At 26.7% G+C, this 21,793-nt stretch overlaps 1 long non-coding RNA gene across 2 annotated transcripts in view; it reads left to right on the forward strand.

Annotated features, from left to right (window-relative positions):
* Window positions 1-276: 276 nt before the first annotated feature.
* LOC124418918 overlaps window positions 277-21,793 on the forward strand; it is a 113,528-nt gene continuing 92,011 nt past the window's right edge. For both annotated transcript variants that reach the window (XR_006940297.1, XR_006940296.1), the window contains exons 1-2: window positions 277-417; window positions 478-565. This is a non-coding gene — a long non-coding RNA (uncharacterized LOC124418918). The remainder of the gene's footprint in view (window positions 418-477; window positions 566-21,793) is intronic.

Here is a 21,793-nt window from a genome sequence, read left to right on the forward strand (position 1 = left end):
GTGCTAATCTACACGGTGAAACTATTTTGAAAAATTTTAGATTTATCTGAGAGTGAAAGACAAAATGATATATTTTCTCCTTCTCTCACACACAAAATCAAAAGTTTCCCAATGTGAACCACCACTATGGTTCTATAAATCGACTTAAAAAAAACTCATAAATAGCATTACTGAAAACCTACTGACATATGACAATAAATAACCATTCAAAAACTAAAGCCTATTTTTGAGGATCAAAATGTTAACAAAACAACAACAAAAAAGAATAAAGCTCTCTGCCAACTTCTTTTTATTTAGTTTTCTTTAGATAATCGAACCATACGGATGCAAGTTAATTGTTAAGTGACGGGCGTGAGTGAAAATTGTTAGTTTTAGTAGAAATAATTAAAATAAAAGTGTTTTATTATGTGTAGAGAGGTAATAAGTGTTTAATGATCTAAAATAAATAAGTTTTTTATGATAAAAATGTGTTCTTAGGCTTAAAATTTATGGCCAAAAAAATATGTATAAGAAGATTGCAAAAACGAAAAACATGCAACAACCGCAAAATGGTGGACGCAGCAATGTAAGTTTCTTTTATTAATGTTTGTTGTTGTTATTTTAGTTATATATGTACATACATAAAGTGTGCATAAGGAGTTTTTATGTACAGAGATGTTAGAAATATTAGACAATTTTGGTGACAGACATTATTAATATTAACAGGGTTGCCATTTCCGTAATTTTTATATTTTGCGGGGGAAACATAATAATGTTGAGAAATGAGTAGAAAATAATTATTTGAAATATAAAATGGAATAACAGCAATATTAAGACTGAAATGAAATCAAATATATTCGTTTTTGAATTTTTTGATATAAAACCGTAAAAAAACTAAAATAGCTTATAATTTCATTAAAACACGTTTTAATGGAAAAAATAAGCTTATTTTCTGATCACCCAAATTTTCCTCCAAAAATCGATTTTATTGATGTAAAATGTTAAATGAAAAAATAAGGTTATTTTGTGATTACAAAACACTTTAATTTGTAAAATTTTTAAAAAATTATTAATTTTTCTTTTTTACTTGCGTTTTGACTTACTAGTCGCGCCGGTTAGTTCAATTGTCAAAAGAAGACTAAATGATATGTTTAAAAGAAAAATCATAACTAAGCTGTCAGTTTTAATGTGATCCTCCCTAAAGTATGCATAGGAATTTGCATAAAATTCATTGTATGGTATTACCAGCTATTAATTACTATCAAAGTTACATTTCTAATTCCGGTTTTAAAAAGGAAATGATTATTATACAATAAACAATAAATTACTATTCAAAAACTGAAGCCTATCTCGAGGATCACATGTTAACAAAACAAAAACAACATAGAATAAAGCTCTCCTTCTGCCAACGTCTTTTCTTTTTATTCAGTTTTCTTTAGATAATTGAACTATACGGATGCAAGTAAATTCTTAAGTGACGGCCGTGAGTGACAACTATTATTTTTAGTAGAAATAATTAAAATAAAAGTATTTTATTTAAAAATGTGTTATTAGGCTCAAAAGTTATGGCCAAAAATATATGTATCATAAGATTGCAAAAACGAAAAGAATGCAACAACCGCAAAATGGTGGACGCAGCAATGTAAGTTGTTTTTGTTAATGTTTGTTGTTGTTATATTATTTATATACATAAAGTGCGTATAAGGAGTTTTTTTGTATAGAGATGTAAGAAAATTTTAGACAATTTTGGTGTTGATATACATAACAGGGTTGCCATTTCGCTAATTTTAATATTTTGCTAGGGAAACATAATAATATTTAGAAATGAGTAGAAAATAATTATTTTGAATATAAAACGAAATAATAGCAATTATTAAGACTAAAATGAAATAAAACATTTTCATCTTATATTAAAAAAAGCTTATTTTGTCACCTACATTTTCCTCCAAAAATCGATTTTCTTGATGTAAAACCTAAAAAACCTGTAATTGTTTAAATGAAAAATATGCTTAATTTGTGTTCCCATATTATTAAATATTAAAAAGAGATTCTATTTTGTTAAAAGCCATATTTTCTTTAAAACCAAAAATCGCTTACAATTTCGTTAAAACACATTTAAATGGAAAAATAAGCTTATTTGGTGATCATCCTTATTTTCCTGCAAAAATCGACTTTTTTGCTGTAAAACCTAAATTCGCTTATAACTTCGTTAAAACACGTTTAAATGGTAAAATAAGCTTATTTTGTGATCACTTATATTTTCCTCCAAAAATCGACTTCTATTAATGTACAACCTTAAAAATTTTAAATCGCTGATAACTTCGTTATAGTACGCTTAAATTAAAAAATACGCTTATTTTGTGATCACTTATATTTTCCTCCAAAAATATACATTTTAATGTAAAACCTTAATTCGCTTATAACTTTGTTAAAACACGCTTAAATAGAAAAAAACGCTTATTTTGTGATCACCCATATTTTCCTTCAAAAATCGACATTTTGGTTGTAAAATCTAAATTCGCTTATAACTTCGTTAAAACACGTTTAAATGGAAAAACAAGCTTATTTGGTGATCACCCATATTTTCCTGCAAAAATCGACTTTTCTGATGTAAAACCTTAAAAATTTTAAATCGCTGATAACTTCGTTAAAATACGCTTAAATTAAAAAATAAGCTTATATTGTAATCACCAGGGAAACCAAAATATGCAAATGCATGTTTTTTGTGGAGCGTCGTATGGACTCATGGGTAAGATATTTACACGTTTCAGACCAATTTAAGAATTTTGGCATAGATTTGTTAGAGCATATTTTTGCATATTTTACCCATAAGAGCATAATTTTGCATGATTTGACTTTTTAGCATATTTAAGGCATATTTTCGAGTTTTTAGAGCATATTTTACTCTTTTAGTGCATATTTTGATGTCCTCGCTTTTTTCGTTTTTATACATTTTTAATTTTCTTTTCAAAACTTTATTTAAAAATAATAAAATTCTATTTTTTTATTTTTTTTTTTTTTTTAATTTTTTAGCCTATTTTACAATTTTGAAAAAAAAATTCGTTATGTTATAGTCTTTTATTCAATAAAGCATTAAAAAAGCATCAAACTATGAGATGAAACATTTATAAAAAAATATTGTAGGATATAGAATATGACATTAAACATTTATTATTTGATTACAATTTCAGTCTTTTTGAGCTTTTCAATGTTAAAAAATAATAAAAATTTTTATTTTTGGAGCATATATTTTAAATTTTAAGAGTATATTTTGAGTTTTTTACGGCATATTTAAAGCGCTTAAAACACTTTTTTTAGAGCATGTTTTCGGTTTCCCTGGTAATCACTTATATTTTCCTCCAAAAACATACATTTTACTGTAAGACCTTAATTCGCTTATAACTTTGTTAAAACACGCTTAAATAGAAAAATAATCTAATTTTGTGATCACCCATATTTGCCTTCAAAAATCGACTTCTTTTGATGTACAACATTAAAAATTTTAAATCGATGATAGCATCGTTAAAACACGTTTAAATGGAAAAATAAGCTTATTTTGTGATCACCCATAATTTCCTTCGAAAATTGAATTTTTTGGTGTAAAATATAAATTCGCTGATAACTTCGTAAAAACACGCATAAATGGAAAAATAAGCTTATTTGGTGATCACCCATATTTTCCTCCAAAAAAAACGACTTTTTTGCTGTAAAGCATTATAACTTCGTTAAAACACGTTTAAATGGGAAATTAAGCTTATTTTGTGATCATTTATATTTTCCTCCAAAAATCGACCTCTATTGATGTACAACCTTAAAAATTTTAAATCGCTAATAACTTCGTTAAAATACGCTTAAATTAAAAAATAAGCTTATTTTCCTCCAAAAATATACATTTTACTGTAAAACCTTAAATCGCTTATAACTTTGTTAAAACACGCTTAAATAGAAAAAACGCTTATTTTGTGATCACCCATATTTTCCTTCAAAAATTGACTTTTTGGTTGTAAAATCTAAATTCGCTTATAACTTCGTTTAAACACGCTTTAAGCTTATTTTGTGATCACCCATATTTTCCTTCAAAAATTTACTTTTTTGCTGTAAAACCTAAATTCTCTTATAACTTCATTTAAACACTCTTAAATGGAAAAATGTGCTTATTTTGTGATTCTTTCAAAAATTTATTGTTTTAGTTCAAAGCCTTAATATCGCTTATAACTTCGTTAAAACACCATTAAGTAAAAAAATAAAAATATTTTGTAATCATCCATATTTTCTTCTAAAAATCGACTTTTTTACTGTAAAAATATACTCGCTTATAATTTCATTGAAACAGATAAAAAATGAGCTCATTATGTTATCACCCATATTTTTCTTAATATAATTTTTTTAGTTAAAAACTTTTTAATTGCTTATAACTTCGTTATAAGACGTTAAGGAAAAATAGCTTATTTTGTAATAACCTATATTTTCCCCGAAAATCGACTTTTTTGATGTAAAACTTTAAAAACATAAAATCGCTTATAAACTTCATTGAAACATGTATAAATATTTTCCCTATAAATGCTGTAGTAGTTGCAAAAGTATGATTGTATACCAAAAGTGTGCTGTGGCCAATTTACCACAATCTATTGGTTAAACAATCTATAAATTTAGTATTTCATAAAAAATTATTTTTTATATTTTTTTATCAAATTGTATGTACATATGTACTTGGCAATATGATGTTTCCAAATATTCTTAAAATTGACAAAAAACCCGTATTTCTATTCTATGGAAAACATTTTCTTCAAAAAAGTTTGATTGAATATAAAACCAAATTAGTGATCACTAAATGCAAGCATAAAATAAGTATTGTCGGTAAAGTTCGACTGCATGGAACTATATAAAAGAATATTTATTTATAAATAAATAATTTTTCCGTAGTTTACATTATGTCGATGGTATATACATAAGTGCTTGTTTAATTTTATTAAAATATCGAAATGGATCAGCTATGACAAATTATTAAGTAGATTTATTCAGTTTAAGCTATCAAAGGCGGCCTTACTATGTTCAATCGTTAGCCTATAATCCATAAAATTTCAGCTCAAATTCTAATGAGATTGGTATACTTTACGTATAGGTGATGAACAAAAAAAAAACGTTCAAATAAACTTATAATACCCAACCTCACTATAGTGGAGCAGAGTATAAAAACAAGCAAGTGAAGAAAATCAACTGATAACTGCGCCTAAAACGTGATTGCAATCCTTAAACTATCAATCTGCAGTATGTACCCAACTTTTTAATAGTTTCCCTTCTATCTATATGCTGCTACATTCCAACACTAACAAGAACAACAAGCTACATTTATGTTTCCATTAGAGAGTTTGTGTTATTGTTGCTTAAGCAGCAAATGCGAAAAAACGACAGCTAAAAGTTTAACGTTGAAGTTTTGTAATAGAGTGACTACTGAAAACCTTGAGTTTTTGCAAACACATATTTTTCGTGTCCTTTTGATAAAAGTACATACCACGTAGTAGTATGACTACGTTTCTAAATATGCGATGGCCTTTTGTTTATACTTAGTCTTAGAAAAAAATGGGACAAATGTCACCAAAATAAACAATAGAGTTAAACTACTTGCCTAACTGCTTGCTTACTCTTTCGCTGCTTTGCTTGCATATGTCTGTAGTGGCCTCAAAAATCAATGAAGATGGTGGTAGGGTAAAAATATTTATGTACATGTGAATGTGTGACTATCCATATGCATGTGTTGCAAACATACCAACAAACCAAAAGACATGGTTTACAAAATTTGACACCATTTTCTTTTTCAATTTTTTTTATTTAATGTTTTTGTTTGTTGTTGCATGCCATTTTTTATGGCAACTGTTGTTGTTATTGTTGCTGTTATCGTCCATATTTTTGCTTTCATATTGAAAAGTTTTTATAAATGATGTGAGGCAAGATTTAATATGTCATCGTAGTTGAACTTGCATTGAATGTCAAAAGAGTTGTGTTCTGTTTTTTTTTACTGTTGCTCCACTATTGCTTTATTGCAACAAATTTAACGTTATGTTGCTTGTCGGTTTCATTGTTGCTGTTGTTGTGGTGCCCCTCAAAGAATGACTGAAAAAGAAAAAAAATGGAATAAAGTCAATCATTTTATTATTAAGTATTCAACTCAATAAATGTTGTACTTGTTACCAATTTATAATGAGTTTAATACACAAATGGCCAAAATGCAATTTTCTCTTTTTGGCTTCTTTTCTGATATTTTGGCTGTTCTTGTTGATATTGTGGTATTTTTATTTATAAATATATTTATTATTTTTTTTGTATATTATATATTTTTCTTTATTTAATTCATTTGTATTTCTTAATTTTTTATTTTTTTGTGCTGTGACTTTTTTTCTCCTTTGAATATTCAACATTAAAGGATACTTTGTTGTAGTGGTTTTATGTATTTACTTGTAGAATTTTAGGTCAGTGTTGTTAAAGAACCCTTTCGTTGTTGAGTTTAAGTGCCAGATACTTGAAAAGAAAGGGAAGTGCTTAATTTTATTAATAATTTTGAGTACAATTTTAATTTTATGTTATTACAACTTAACATAAATCAAATTGTTTTGATACTTATTAGGGTTTTCGTTTCTTATAATTGTTGACAAATGTACATAATGATTTTTTTCCAAATTGAGGTGTATATTCAATTTTATTTAAGATCTCTTATAGTTTTTTTTATATTTACGTGTAATAGTCGAGTTTTGAAGAAAAATATGGGAACTTAAAATAATTTACAAACGGTTTTAATTTCATTGGATTAGCAATCAATAAACCGATTTTTGAAATAAAATATTGATGATAATTTTGATAATACATCCATTTAATCTTATGCTGCTATACAACTAAGTACTATAACGAATATTTGTATTTATTATGACTTTTATGGTATTTTTAGAATTTTTCTTCATTTCTGTTGAACTGAACTTATTATGCTACTGTGTTCAATTTTCCAAATAACAAATACAAACATAAACACATACACCCATTCCAACATATATTTGTGCACACAAAAGTTAAATACAAACCATGAGTATTTTTCTGAATTTTTCTCCATTTTTAAAACATACATACATGAATTTTTCGATCAATTATTATTTTTGTGAGTATATATTGGTTTACCCAATAAATTTATATAAATTTCATTTTTTTCTTTTTATATATAAATAAATATCAGTAATATTGTTGATTGACCTAAATTGTATTTTTTTGCTGTCATGCAGCTGCATAGAGGAGAGATTTTAAAAGATTTAAAGAGCTAAAGTAGAAATTTAATAAAAACACATTTTAAATAAAATTTATACTACATGAATTTATTTATTTGTACAGAATAAAATAAATACATTTTATGAAAGAAACCGTTGAAAATGAAGATATTTAAAATAGTTATGGAACTACTCTGAGATTTATAACATAAATACAGAGCTTGTCGAATCAATAGAAGCCGATTTAATTGGTTGTTCCTATAGACTCTGAGAAAACCTATAGACTCGGAAACAATTTATTGAATTCATTAGCGACTTATCCTTGAGACACTGAGGTGTGAATATCCTTTATAGCAGACATTGAGGAATGATAACACAATGTAATTCATTACATAGCCAATTACACTTACTTGTAATGTGTAATTGACAAATCATAAACAATTATATTTACTTGTAATTTTTTTTTTGAAAATTTTCAATTACAACTAATTGTTATTGGCAAAATTTCCATTTCAATTAATAGTAATTGTAATTGGTATAGTTTCGATTACAATTAGGTTCTTCAAATGCAATTGTAAATGAAAATACAATTATTAGCCCTCAAAACCTGCTTTATAATGCATTTTCAAAAATCCCTTTAAGTTCTGGAACTATCATCAATTCGAAGAAATGTTGTCTGAGTTGAGATAGAGAGTAAATGCAATGGATAAGACAAGTTCAAGATAAAAAAGCCTTAAGAAATGCATGGCTGTTAATAGTAGATATATCGAAATTTACTTCCAGGGATTTTCTTGAGGATTTTTTAATGACCTGAATCTCTTGGCATGAATATCATCCTAAAAATCCTAATAATTCAATTATAAATTTTATGAGAGTCAAATATTACATCTAAATATAAAATTTTGACTTTAAGTAATAGTGATAAAAAAATTTTGCTCTACAGTTTATGTGCCTATTTATGCAAATATATTTAATTTTGAGAATTTTATTTGATTTTTTTTAAATCTTAAACAACAATTTTATGAACTACAAAATTCCCATTAAAATATAAATTACATTTTGGTGACATACTGATGAAAAGGAAAAAAATCCTGTTGTTGTGTCACTGATTTTATAACAGTGCACAGTGCAACACAATTCAAATATTATGAATATAAAACATACATTTTTCTATAACCATTTGAAATGGTCAAAGTCATATTAACACAAATGATACAATTGAAACTTTATGATCATCGCATCAAACATACTTTAAAACAGTAGATATAATTCTAAAATACATAACTATCCGGTATTTTGACCTACTGTATACTGTTGCACGAAGTAACGATTATCAAATGTCAACAACAATTTAACAATGTAACACCATTTACGACAGCGTAAAAATATATAAAGTAAATATTTTACCAACACAAATAGAAATTTAATTTAAATTGAATGAAATAAAGTGAGTTATAGTTAAAAAAAAATAGTTATTGTGTAGCTAAAAACCATGACTGTTACACAATTACCTGTTTGGACTCCAACAGCCAAAATTCAACGAAAACAAACATCCGCACAATTGGACACAATCTCAAATATGAAATAAACTATACAATTGCTGTAAAATACTTAGTTCTGTAGATGAAAGTATTTAAAATACGTGTAGACAAAAAACTCTAAAAATTCTATATATATTTTTATTTAAATTTTGTTATTTTTACAGCGAGTTTTTAAATTGTATTCATGAGTATAAAAACAAAATTTAGTTTATAATAAATTTTTGTTTTCTGTAGTTGGATGGCTAACTGTTTTAATTTTTTTATTTGCCTTGTTTAAAACACATCCATACCTACTGATTTTTTGGAGTAACAGTCAAATGTACTGACCGACAGATAGACCAATGAAAGATAATAGCGTGCTATACAGTCATAGTTATGACAAAGTTTTTAATTACTTTTATAAGCCTTACAGAAAATTCTACATACACTTTCATATTTAAATATTTTAATGGTGTAGTGCTGTTACTAGAAAATAACACAAATTTCATCTAATGTTGAAATATACAAAAATTCAATACACTTGCAAACTATGTTTAACATCAACACCATTTCCAAGGTACAATACCGACATTTTAAAAGGCCTTCTATTGATCAGTTCTAGTTCAGTTCTAGTTCAGTTCTAGTTCAGTTCTAGTTCAGTTCTAGTTCAGTTCTAGTTCAGTTCTAGTTCAGTTCTAGTTCAGTTCTAGTTCAGTTCTAGTTCAGTTCTAGTTCAGTTCTAGTTCAGTTCTAGTTCAGTTCTAGTTCAGTTCTAGTTCAGTTCTAGTTCAGTTATAGGTTAGTTCTGGTTCAGTTTCTGGTCAGTTGTAGTACTTAGAAAAGATTGCAATGGTGTCTAAGTAAATAGTAAAAACTTCTCATTGTTGTAAAAAAGTATACAAATCTAAAAATTAATTGCAAACAGCAAAATTGCTCTACAATATAAACACAAAATTCATAAAACACTAACAACAAAATCATTAAAATTTTGGTAACCAAAAATATATAAAAGTGTTGAAAAAAAATAAATGTAGACAATGCGACAACGACGCGACATTTAGTCTAGAAAAAAATAAAACATATATTTTTAAACCAATTCTTTTCGTTGAACAATTTAACTTAAACCTCTAAAACTTTACTAAAAACTAAATACAATTGCAAGCTCACGTTCTAGCATGTGTGAATTTTTGTATGTGTGAATGTTTGTCGTTGTGTAAGTAGACATGACTTTTGTTTAAACTTTACAAAACTGAAACTAAAAAAAATATAAATAATAAAACAAACTATAACAGAAAATCCATAATCACCCGCTATGCACTTGCAATGTTACTCATATAGTATGACTACATAGAGAATTTGAAACTGCGGTCAATGTACTTAAAGTGAAATCTGCTTCCACTAGCAAAAATTTCAACAGGACGAAAAAGCAACAGCAAAAAAAAATCAACAACTTAAAAAACCCTTGACTTTTAATGGTCGCCTTTTGTTGATTATTGTACTTAAAATAAGTGCTAATCTTTGGAAAGATTTTAAACGTTGATTTTGTTTTATAAAGATACGAGTAAAAGTATAGTTTGTGTTAAGCTTGTTTATAACGAAAAAGTTAAATTGGAGAAATAAATTAAACGTGATGGTATTTTTATTTTATTTTCAATAATTTAATGTTTAAATAATGAATAAAAAAGGATTTGTGATTTTATTGATCTTTGACATTTAATGATTTTTAGGTAAAAATAAAATTTATCTCAAAAAAAAAAGATCCTGTTAAATGTGTATTCCCATGGATAATATGTGTATATATAAAATTCTAGACTTTTGCTAAGTAACCTGCTGTATAGTTTTAACTATATTTTAAAGAAATCCTTACTAAAAATTTAACTGAAATATTATAGTAATTACTTTGCTGGCAATGTAGAAATGTGTGTCATTTAAATATTTAAAATTTACATTAAATGTCGTATAAATCTTTTGTGTAAATTTGTTTCTTTTTTATATATACATATTTATATTTATGTATCATAAAACTTTATACAAAATATTTCAGTTCAACAACTATTATAAGAACACAACTATAAAATATTTTCCCAGGATTACGAAAAGGAAAAACGCAAAAAAACTGCCGCTTATGAATGGTTAAAACTCCTGCTTTCATTTAACACATATACATAAGCTTACTATATCTATGTATGTGTATAGCAGAGTAAGATGTAAATATTTTCATTCATTTAGCAGTCATTCATTTTGTTTTGGTCCGCGTCTTTATCATCATCGTTGATGTCTTTGGAAGAAATTTTATTTCTGTATTCAGTTTGAAGGATTTTAAATAAGTGAATTGAAAAGAGGATTCTTATCAACAACATTTTGCAAGTACAACAATAATAACTGCAATTCAGATAACCATACATATTTACGTATGTATTTACACACTCCAAAACACTGGCAAATTGAGTAGTAAATCCCGAATTGTATGCAGTTGCTTTTTATTATTACATATAAAAGACATATTTACGTACATAAACCAACTGTCGAATGCAGAACACTTTCATATCTACGTGTATATAATAAAATATGTAATCCCGCAGTTCGACAAAGAGTCAATGCATCCAAAAAAGACTGTAATTTCCATTGACGACTAACCACCTGGTTGGCTCTTATTCGTCTTTCGTCACGGAAGTACTCTTTGTTAACAAGGTTGAAGGTAATAATCTAAGGTGACAATTGGCTTTCTCGTAGGATACGCACAGTTAAAAAAGTTAGTCAGCTGGACAGTCGGTGGCTAAGAGTAACACCTAGTGGCAGGTTAAATAGTTAGTTGGGTACTGTTCGACTGAACTGCTGGGATATTACAACAAATTAATACATATTTACATATGTATGTACATTTACTCTTCTTACTCACATATTAAATTTTTGTATAAAAACGCTGCCTGCTGCAATTGTATTATATAAGATTCAGTCCAGACTCTTTTATTTACATTATTATATTGATTCTTTGGTATTAAATTTTTCGCCAACAATAAATTGAAGTTGCATCAAACGTAAATGAAAAAATTGTATATATGTATTAAATACTTATATAATGCATTGCAAACATTTCATGTTATATTTTTAATTTTTATTAAAATTATATAAAATTTTGTGTTTTAAAGATTTTAAATATGGTGTTTTTTAATACAATATTCCCTTTTTTGGGAAACATTAACTGGCATTCATGTGATTCCATTACGAGGCAGGAATCACACTTTGCAAAAATTCATTAATAATTATCAATAATTTAAACACGAAATTTTAATTTTTAATAAAATAGACAAATTTTATTTGTAAGATAAAATAAAAATATATTTTTTCGAGTCCTTTTGTTCTCAAATTTTTCAAAACTTTTACAATGGCTTTAGATCACACAATATAACGCTTTTATTATGAAAACAGTAAAAATCTGTAAATTTTATATTCAGAAATGATTTTTTAATGAAAAACATGCAATTGTTGCTTCTGTTTTAGTTTTATGTTGAATTTTTATGAAGACAAAAATTTTAAAATTTACACATTTTAATTTTTGAAGATATTTTATATATCAACAGATTGAAACACAGAAATATTTTTAAAATTTTGCAAAAATAGTTTTATGTTGAATTTTTATGAAGACAAAAAATTTTAAATTTAAATAAATTTTTTTTTTTTTATAAATATTTTAAACGAAATTTTAGCTCTTCATTAAAAATGTAAAACTACAAAGGAAATTTTAAAATTAAATTTATTACGAATCTTGCAATTCTCAAACAAATTTAAAAAGGGTTCCTATAATTTGAAACCGACTTTGCAATTTGATAATTTTTGCCAAAAAGTTAAAATTAATATAAAAAAGGTAAAAAACCATTAAAGTGTTAGTTAGTTTTTGTATTTCTATAAATTTTTTAGTTATTTTTTATAATAATTTCTATACCCAATATCAAAACAGGTGGGAATACATTAATTTTGTTTCGATAATAAAAAAATGTACGATTCATAAATATCAAAGTTCACAAAATTTTATTTAATTTAAAATTATATAAATTTTTTTTGACTTTTTTAGTCTCCTTTACGAATTATAGTTATTGTTACCTAAATGCTTAATTATTTGCCAGTCATTACTAGATTCCTTATATGTAATGGAAAAATAAGTTCTTGAATAAGTACAACTCATTACCATCCATGTTTTTGCTGGGTGTGAATGTAATGACTCGTCACTATTGTTTAAAATGGAACTGTGAAAATGTTTACAAAAACAAAATTTCCCATTTGTATGTTACACAAACAATTAAAAGTTTAATTTTTTTAGTTTGATGTTATTTGTTTTTGGAAAATATTTGACCATCAAACTGAAAAAAAAAATATTTGATTACAAACGAGAACAACATGCAAGAACTATTCATTGGTGTATATTTAGTTCAATATCAGACTTTATAACTTTTTACCAATAACTTGCTTACACATACAAATGGTATATTGGCATCAGGAAACTATACATTTACTTTCATTCATTACAATTCAAAACTGTTTACACCCATCAAACAACAAGACGTCTATGTTTAGAACAACGATATTACTTTTGTCGTGTTAATAGCAATTCTTAAAGGTTTCTCTACACAAAACAATAGTTAGAAGTTTGAATTTAATCTTTAATAATATGTAAAAAATAGGCTATTTTGCCTCTTGACTTTAGTAAAACCTTTTAAATTCTAATAATTTTTACTTAATAAACATACCTTGCTGTTTGCTGGGTTATCTTAAAATAGGACATGTTTTCATTTCATATGAATTTCTATTTTTTTACGAGTTTTAGGGAAAAATAAAAGTTAAAACCAAATGTTTTGCACTCATTGCATCAAACGAAATTAAAAAAAATACTACTTCTGGTTAACAGTCAATAGTTGTGGTGTGTGGTCATTAAAAATGTTTATAAAGTAGAACTATTGAAGGATTTTAATGGAAATTTGTTGTTAAAAATAAACCCTTTTTATTTTAACTCTTATTTGTTGTTACTGCATTTATGTATTTGTTTTTTTTTGTTATTACATTTGTTGTGTATATATGTATGGATGCCCTTAACTCGTTGCTGTAGTAGTAATTTGTTTTTGAAGGTAAATAGAATAAAAATACAAAAACTAGAATAAAAACGAAAAATCTGTATAAAACTAAAAACTACTACAACAACTGCCGTTATTTATTAAGGTCAATTAGTAATACTAATTCGATCATTTTGGTATATGTATTTTTAATAGAAAAAAACATTGTTGGCATTTTGAATGTTATATTAAATCGGATAAAATTAAATGGAAACAAAAATCAGGGGGTTATTGAATTCTGTTATTGATAGATATATTGTTGACAACTTTTATATTTTAGAAGCACAATCAGTATAATAAGTTTAACGACCTAGAACTGGTTGTATGGTTTTCATATAAAAATCCTTATTTGAAGGAATCAATTCAGATCACAGATTATCCCTGTTTTTTCTATTTAAAATATTTTTCCATAATTGATCAAGTTTAGTAAAGGCTTGTGGGGGCAGTGTCCGTTTAAATGAGAAAATTTGTATTTTACACTCTTCAATTGAATAAAAAAATGTATTAGTCCTAACAAAAATGTTTTTCTATAGAGGAGGAATACAAATAAAAAATAATAATAATAAAAAATAATAATAATAAAAAAAGTTGAACCTAAATATCTCTTTAAGCTAAAAAAGATAACCCACACATGTAAGCGTACTTGTAGATCTTCTCAAGGATATCTCATTATTGGATTTTTGGTGATTTTTATAAAAAAATGTTTACCCGAGGTAATCAATTGTAATTTCCTACATTTGTCAACCAACTCGAAAACACTTAAGTTCCAAACATGTGAAATTTCATTGCGATATCTAATAGTTCTACAATTATGCCCAAACACCACTGTGTATTGCAATGTTATTTTAGGATATACAGGGATAAAAATGGGTTAATGGAATTTTTCAGTTTTTATACCCACCTTCAAAAAAGATAGGGGGTATATTATTTTTATTATTTTGTTTTCAACAAATTGAAATATTGATCATATACCCACAAACGTATATACATATATTCTGGGTCTTTAGACGATGTCCATCCGTTAAAGCCCGATTTGTTTGATATTGATGGGCAATATCCGTCCATGTTTTTGTATAGCCCTCATATTAAAGGTCATCCAGATTTCTATTATATATTGTCTATTATATAATGGTGATAAGTAGTATAATAATAATTTGTCTAAAAATTACCTTTAAAAATTATAAAACTCTCATTTTATTCTTAAAGTAACGACAACACATTTGGCACTTTGCAAGACAATTATAACTGTCATTAACCATTCATTTAAATTATTCATATAAAACAAGTACTTTCCAATATTCAATACCACAATAACTTTTCACCGCACTCATGTACATTTTTATAAAAAACAAACATTAAATAAAAGAATTATTAAAATTTCATGGTAACTTCTTTTCACTTTTTTCAAGGCACATTCGTTGTTTATTATGTAAATAAAAATAGTACACGTTTTCGAAACGTGTTACAACTGCAATAAATCTTCATTTTTTCGTATAAACATGAAAATATACACAAAAATCTAAAGCAATTTTAAAGAATTTTAAATTTTGTTTTATTATTATTCACAACTGTTAATCTCTAGTACTTTGTAAACTTTATGCATGTCAATAATCGCTAACCTACATAATCAGCATCATAATAAAGGAGATGATGCTGACGATGATGATATAAATGTTGTTTGGTGTCCTTATTATAAAATGCTCTGTTGGTTTGTAATAGCAATAGTAGTGGTAGTAGTAAATCTCTTGCACTGCATGTTTGAGTTAATGTTTATGTGTCTGTCTGTTATGTTATTATAAGTGGAAAATGTATTATAAAATAAATGTGAAAAACGTGAAAATCTTTGGCAACACTTGTAAACAAGTTCACATTTCTCTAACACTTTAGATTTGTTATGAATTCCAGAAACTACCTTCACTTTTTTTCGAGAGACTTCATTTTCTCATAACATGTACTTTGGAACAGTATACATATATACATACATATAAAGCAAATAGCTATCCCTTCGTATATGTTTAAAACGGGCAAGTTTGTGTTTGTTTCCCTTTTTATACTCGACATTGTTGTTGTTACTTTTGTATTTAATATTTTGTGTCATGTCTGCACATTTAAGCCATCATCATAACGCATTAAACTTACCCAGTTAGTTGCTGTTTGGTAGTTGTACTGATATAAAAATTGAACTTCTTTTATTTTTTTTGTTTTTCTGCAGCACTGCTGAGCTGGTTTTTATACCCTTCACCTTCATGAGAATGGTATATATAAGTTTGTCATTTCGTTTTTAATTTCGACAAATATAATTTTTCGACCCTATAATGTTATATTCTGGATTCTTAAGATATTGCCATCTCTGTCTGTGTGTATGTCTGCCTTTCTGTCTGCGTATTTCTTTTTTAGTATTTCAGTTTTTTGTTCCGTTGGAATTTTTTTAAAAATACTATAGTGAAGGGTGTATAGGATTTGCAAAGGCGAATGTAGAGTTCATAGTTGTTTATGTTTATTATTGTTTTTTGTCTATTTTAAGAAATAAACTGAAAAACTTGTTACGATCATGTGTTTTGCAATATGGCGTTTTAAAAGAGTTTTATTTAAAATACTATGCTTAACTGCACTATGGTCGTTTGAATTTCAAATAATAGAAAAAGTTGTTTGACTTAATAATTTCATATTTAACTTAACATCAACAAAGCATAACACGACATTGAGAATGGAGGTAAATGGAATCAAATTATAAAGTTACCTATTCCAGCAAACAAAAATAATAATTTTAGGGGAATTTTATTCTTTACAAAATATTTTATTTTTTACAATATATGTATATCAAATAAACCTAAAAAATCCAAAAAAACCTAAGTGTGGACAAAACCAAAATATGTACAGTGACACATTCAAAATAATGCGAAAGAGTCTATAATACACAATTTCCCCATTTTCTTTATTATTTTCTTCGTTTTTGTTTTATTTTATTTGTTGAACACAATATTTTTAGTGTATTTTATCAAGAAGAAAAAATGATGAATGTGCATTTTTGACGACACCGCAAACACAACAACAACAACAACAAATTCTTACTGACTGTTAAATACAAAAAAAAGATCCATATAAACAACAACTAAATATAGACTACAGCAAAATATACTAGTATCATCAACATCATCATAATCATCGACATAAGTACAGTAATCATCTGTTTAAGACTCACACCAATTGTCAAAATGAAAAAAAAATAATAATAATAATAAAAACAAGTAAGAGTTATATATTCGGCCTAACCGACTCTTACATAGCCTTCAACCAAAATATTTATATTCCTAACATATTGTACTTAATTGCTTTATTAAGTTTTTTATAAATAAGCAATTTAAGTTCACACTCAAAATTAGACACGAACCGGATGATATACATCTGAAACTATAAACTTATTGAAGAAAAAGTGCTTTGATAGTTTTTCATTTTCTGATCCTGTGTCCTTTTTAAATGGACTTCAAAATTTTAAATAGTACATTTTTCAAAAAATATTTGAAATTTGATGTATTTTAAAATATTTTTTGAAAAATGTACTTTATAAACCATTGAAGTCCTTTTGAAAGGACACAGGATCACGAAATAAAAAACTGAAAACGCAAATATGCGTCTAATATCATCCGGTTCTTGTCTAACAAATTTTTTTCCGGTGTAACCATATAAATGTTTAACTTGTTGTTTTTGCTTTTTTTCTTTTTGCAAAACCATGCTTAAAAATTATACGTTGCTAATTTGAAATAGGAAACTTTTCACCAGCATGTCTGACAGAATTATTCAAGATTTGTATCCTAAAGGTATTTGAGGTCTTTAGCAAATTTATTTGAACAAACATACAAAGAAATGGACAGATAGATAGAGGGATAAAAGTAAAAGTACTCTGTTATTTATAAGGACTCAGAATATACATATATACTTTATGGGTTCCGATTATATTATAGAGATTACAAACGGAATGATAAATGTATATACCATTGCACGAAGTTGAAGGGTATAATGAAGGAAAAACAATGTTGTTTGACTCATTGAAAGATTATTTCGGTGTGTATGCAAGTGAGCGGTTTTATATTTCGTTGATTGGTCGCTGGTTTGGTGGATGTATAGATTTACTCTAAATATTCATTTCATAATTTTAGCAAAAAACTTATTCTGCTGTAGTTGCTACTGGGGTTTTTTATTGGTTTATTTCATTTTTAAGGTCTTTACTTTCAATGCGTAAAAGTTGTAAATTGAACTTTGTTGGTATGTGTGATTTTTCTTTATTTACATACATATTTAATAAGTTCTGGTAGAGTTGTCAAGTTTTCTTTTTTTTAAAAATTATTTTAAAAAGTAAAATAAAAATATTTATATTATAAGAAAATAATTGTTAGGTTCTTACACTAAGATGGTTAGTGTCTTTATGACCTATTAAGTGGATGTGAAACAAACTTTTTTAAACACTACTCACTACCCCTATAACTATAACCAAAGTGCTAACACAATGTACTACTTGAGTTCTGGTTCATTCTTAACTTAATTTATATTAACAGTAATATCATATAAATTTTGATTGGCAACTCATCATTATTTGACAGTAAATATAATAATGTTTTTGTGGCTGACATTGTCGCTTGTTTTTGTTGCTGTAATTTGATGACTTGTTTCAATTATTAAACATTGATATGTATGACAACAAAAACATTGCTATATAAATATACACAAACTTCCTTTAAAACATAATAAATTTAACTGAGCCTACTTAAGCAGAAAATTGCAATTAAATTTATGCTTTATGGTCTCCTTTGAAACTTTGTCATAATTTTTAGTGGTGGCAAGCAGTCTCAATGTTACTTAAAAAAACCATAAACAGCAGTGACAAAAAAACATGTCCAAACAGATGAATAAAAAAATGAAGAAGCAAAAATCTATAGACATAAAAGACTGTAATGATGATGAGGACGATGACGACAATATTTACTTTAACTTTTTCCTCATTGACATCAGTTATGAATTGGTCGCTTGGATGGTTTTTTCGTTGGCTGAATGAATGAATGAATGAATGAATGAATGGAACGTTGCTTTGGCTACTTTACGTATCAACGTACGTAGAAGTTCTTTATTGTTCCGTTTCGCATTGTTATTGTTAGTGAATGAATGATGCTGCTGCTGAATGTTGCTCTTGTAGTTGTTGAAAATGTCACATCAATTCATTAGGGAAACATTAATGGTGTATAACGTGTTATAAGCACAAAAAGTGTTGAACATAAAATATTATCACATTTTGCAGTATTAATAATCGACCACAATACTTGAAATGACATTTAAACAAAAACAACTTTATATAAGGATATAAGTACACAATGACACTTATGAATATAGACACCGGCTGGCAGAAAGGCAGTCACTCTGCAAACGTATGTACAATGTACATATCTTTCAATAAAATGTACTACAATACATATACTTGTCTATATCTATCAGCTTTTGTTTGAGCGGATTTTATGATTTGTTTATTTTAAAGAATTCAAAGCGTATATGAATATGAGTTTAGTTATATAAAATTTCTTATAGAGTTAATCGTGGTCGATCTTATGATACTTTACACTTGTTTTAAACATATGCTAAAGGGGTTATAAGGTTATGTTGAAATCAAGAATTTCAAATATTATTTATAATTAAATCTTAATAAGTTTTTAATTAATTAGCATATCTTATCATACCAGATAAAAAGTGATACCTATTTAGATTTTTATTATTAAGGATAGTTGTGGGAAAGACTAACAAAAATATACATTTTTTCTTTAAGAATTTAATTTAAAAAGCCACCCTCTTTCTGTAAACATAAGCGCTTTACATTTTCTTATGTTAAAATATTCAGCTTTTTCTGATTATTCCTATTAAATGCCTAAAACTCTGGGTGTCTGGGTAAAGGTCAAAATGAGGGTTGTCTTAATTATAATCAAATGTCAAACGACTGACTTCCTACTTCAAGATGCCTTTTTGTGTTCTTTAATACCATTCATTAAATTTCTGTTGACAATTTTAAATATTAAAAAGATTTTCTCAAACGTTTTTAATGTTGAGCAAAGTGTGATGATAATATTTTGAAATGTTTATTTTAAAATCAGTTGCATAAAATGGGAAGTTGTCTTGAATTATAGAAATGTTTGTAGAAGTTGTTATTTTAAATTGTTGGTTTATTTGCTGTACGTCCTCTGTTTTCTTTAAGTTTTCTGGTGTTTGCTTTACGTTATGGAAATTCTTTGGTTTTGAAACAACGAACGTGTTGACTCGTCAATTTGTTTATTTGTTATTGTCCATTTTGAAGTGATATATTTATTCTTATTAAAGAAGGGGATGTTTCTTACGACCGACCCCTTTTCTTTTTATAAAAAGTTTTGTTTATTGTAATTTATAATGGAATTAATTAAAACGAATGAAAATAAATTTCTGTTTATCTTTGTTATAAGTGAGCAGCTATCAATGGCAAGTGCTTTATGGATTCAAGAACTAACTAATTTACTAACTAACTAACTTATCAACTAACTTACTAATATCACCATACGATAGGCTGAACAAATCAATATTCATCCTAACAATATCGATTTTTAGGATGCATGGATAAGATGTATTTCAAAGCCTTTCTTTTTATAACAAAGTTTTTCTTAAATTTATGGCTAATTAAGACCATAAATGAAATCTTTAAAGTTTAAATAAATATATTTACACATTTACATATGTAGTTTTGCCTTTTCACCTTAATCTTTATAACACAAAAAGCACGCCACATCACAGCAAGCAACAAACAAACAAAAAACCTTTTGGCCCACATTTACAATTATTTGGGAATTTTGACATCAAGAGAGAGAAAAGAACTAAATGAAATCACAGCGGTTGGTTTGAAATGCATTTGTTTTGTAAAACTCAGCAACAACAACAGCCGCACAACAATGACAACAACAACTAAAATAACAACAACAAGGAAAATAATTTCACTGCAACTGTCATGTTCTACAAACCCACTAAACTAATGAAAAAATTGAAAAGCAAAACAAATATATTCAAACAAACAAAAATTTATATACATACATATAAATATATAAGAACACATATACAAACATTTTTGTATATATAAAAAATAAGTAGAAGAAAAAGACCATGTATATATGTACTGCTACTTCACACAACAAAATGACAAAGTAATAAAAAAAACTGTAAAATGTAGAAAAAATGGAACTCTCTAATACAACAATGAATGACGTTTGCACTTTTTTGCACATTTAAACAACAAACAAAAAAAGCAGCAACAACTACAACAAAAACAATATCATGAAGGAAGACCCCAAAATGTATGCAGCACAAAAGAGAAAATGAGAAAAAAATATATTTTTGCTATATACCTGGATGAAACAAAATTGTTTTTCTAGGACTTAAAAAAACAGAGCAGAGTGCAAAAAAAAAATGAAAATGATGATGATATACAGCCTACTAAACTGACCTCAACGCCTCGACCTAAAGGTAGTGAATGTGGTGTTAGTATGTTAGACAGAGAATATAGTCAAGTAAAAAGTTGCTTTTGTATGATGTATAATGACAATGAACAGTGAAGCGGTTAATGCAAAAATAACACAACGGATATTTTTAAATATTCCATGGAAGCAGTTTTGTGAGCAACAAAGATAAAATACTTCTAAGTAAACTTACATAAAATTTAGCATGATCTATTTCAAAAGAAACTTTATTTTTGAATTTTAGATAAATGTCACTCCTATTTTTACGCTCACTTTCTATGAGACAGTAATCATGTAAGCAACAATTGCTAATGAATGAATATCAAATGATTTTCGTGTTTCATTTCAATTGAGCCCACTGTATACTGGCTGCAATGCCAGCAACAATGAAGACAACAACAACCACAACGACAAAACAAATGTGAAAC

This window comes from Lucilia cuprina, chromosome 3 (assembly GCF_022045245.1).
Source record: "Lucilia cuprina isolate Lc7/37 chromosome 3, ASM2204524v1, whole genome shotgun sequence".
In the NCBI taxonomy this organism is placed as follows: Eukaryota; Metazoa; Arthropoda; class Insecta; order Diptera; family Calliphoridae; genus Lucilia; species Lucilia cuprina.